The sequence below is a fragment of the Nannospalax galili genome, unplaced genomic scaffold, assembly GCF_000622305.1.
Source record: "Nannospalax galili isolate Female #2095 unplaced genomic scaffold, S.galili_v1.0 scaffold511, whole genome shotgun sequence".
Lineage (NCBI taxonomy): Eukaryota > Metazoa > Chordata > Mammalia > Rodentia > Spalacidae > Nannospalax > Nannospalax galili.
The window spans coordinates 2,859,152-2,861,732 of NW_008331831.1; positions in this window are offsets into that span (position 1 = coordinate 2,859,152).

A 2,581-nucleotide genomic window follows, 5' to 3' on the forward strand; every position below is an offset into this window, starting at 1 on the left:
AGGCTTTAAAAATTTATTGTGAATGAGTGTTTTCCCTGCATGTGTGTGTGTATCTGTGTCATGCAATGCCTAGGGAGGCCAGCCTGGAACTGAGTTATGGGTGGTTATTCGTCACCATGAAACCAAACCCAGGTACTCTGCAAGGGCAACCAGCACTCATGACTGCTGAGCCATCACTCTGGACCCTCTTTTTGTATTTTAAACATCTGAAGCTCATTCTGAATCACATTCTGCCTTTGATGGAAGCACTGAAGTGTGTTGGAAAAGAAGCTGCTCTGAGAACTGTAAAAAAAAATGTAGTTTCAAATCAAATGGATGGGAAGACCTAGAGCAATGAATAACCTGTTTGTTTTTCTGGTGAAGATATAGGTATGTGGTCCACGAACTAGAATCTTTATTTTGATGCAGCATCTCTTGGTATCACGAGGGGGCAGTAAAATCCTCTTAGTGGATCAGGTCCCCAGGCTGCTGCAGTAAGGGACCTGGCCCTTCAGCCCTGGTCTTCACCATCCTGCTTTATTCCAACTGTGCCTGTCCCGTCACATCCCCCCCCCCGCCGCCCTGCTGTGGGGTGGGAGGAAGCAGGTGGAAGGAGCAGAGGTCTAATTCATTCCTTCTAGGTCTGTGTGGTTTTAGTTAAAAATTGCTGCACATGATTCCAAAAATCCATGAATGATAATGCCCCTTATATAGACTGGCATGGGATAGCATATACCATGTACATCCTCAAGAACAACATCTGCAGATTATTTTAAATTGTATTAGGATAATGTAATGCTCTGTAAATGCTATGAAAGTGTATATTATTTGAGATGACAAGAAAAAATGTCTGTGTATCTAATTACGGACAAGATTTTTCCATACCTTTAAAAAAAAACTGCTGTACATGAAATATGGTTACAACTGGTTTTTAAAGACTATCCAGACATGTCTCAGTTGGTAGAGGCACCTGGCACCATGCCTGATGACCTGAGTTTGATCCCTGGGTCCCACACGGTGGAAGGAGTGAACTGACTCCTGCAAGTTGTCCTCTGACCTCCACACGTGCTCACTGCCCCCCAACAAAGATAAGTGCCATAATTCTTTAAGCCCTCTGTATCGTTCCATGATTGTGTATGAGTTTTGAAAGAGGCAACATGTCTAAGGAAATGATCATACAATGGGCATGGATGGAGCAACTTCCAAGTGACAGATGCCATGGCTTGTGCTCTGCGTGGCATGTGAAAGCTGCCAGTCTGGCCTGAGTCTCGGAGCACTGTAACAAGCTGCCTTTACCAAAGAAATAAAACTTCACATCTTCCATGGTCCCACAGGGACTATTTCCAGTTATTACACTAATATTCACATTCAGGAGGTGGATCAGGATTTTGTGGGGCCAGACGCTCAAAGGATTGAAATACCTTCTTTAAGAAAACAATAGAAATTGACAAATATTGGGCTGGAGAGATGGCTCAGCCATTAAGAACACTGATTGTTCTTGCAGAAGACCCTGGTTTGAATTCCAGCACCTGCATGGCAGTTAACAACCGTCTGTAACTCCAGTCCCAGGGGATCTGACAACCTCTTCTGACCTCTGCAAGCATTGCATGACACAGGTGCACTTACATGCAGGCAATACATGCATACATATAAAATTTTTTTTAAAATGATTAAAATTTAAAATTTAAAAAACAGGAAAAAGAGAAGAAATATATAGTAATTAAATTATTAACTGTTGTCACTCTGGGCTCTAGACGCCCAAACCAGTACTTCATCCTCCTCTCCCACAGTGTTACTGTAAACTGATCGGTTCTTGTCCATTCCCACTTCCCTCATCCCTTGCTCTCCTCTGCTCTGTACTTTTAGAGATTAACTTTTGCGTGAGAATGAACCGTCTTTGTCTTTCTGTGCCTGGCTTCTTTCACTTAATGTCCTCTAGGTTCATATTGGTTCCACAAATGGCAAAGTTTCTTTTTCTTTCTTTTTTTTTTTTTTGTCTTTTTGAGACAGGGTCTCTTTGTAGCCCCAGCTGGCCTGTAACTCAGTATGTAGAACAGGCTGGCCTTGAACTCACAGAGATCCACCTGCCTCTGCCTCCCAAGTGCTAGGAGTAAAGGGATGCACCAGTATGCCCAGCCAAAAAATTTCTTTTTCGTGGCTGAATAATATCTTACTGTGTATATACACCACATTTTCCTTACCTATTCATCGATTGATGGACACCTAGATTTAGTTCATATCTTGGCTACTGTGAGTGGAGTGACAGTGAACATGGGTGTGCAAATGATTGTTTGGCATACCAGATATACACCCAGGTGTGTTTTTATGCATCCAGGTGTGGGATTGCATGATCATATGGTAGCTCAATTTTTAGCTTTTTTTCCCCTCCTTTGATTTTGATATTTTGAGACAGAGTGTTACTCCACAGTCTAGCCTGGCATGGACTTCTGCCTCTCAATTGCTGCAATTACAAACATGAGCCACCACATCTGGCTATTCTGAGCTGTGTTGAGTGTCTGCCATGTTTTCCATGGCTGAACTAGTTTACGTTCTTGGAGCATAAGTAAGCCTTTCACTTTTTCTACATTCTCCCTGGCAGTTG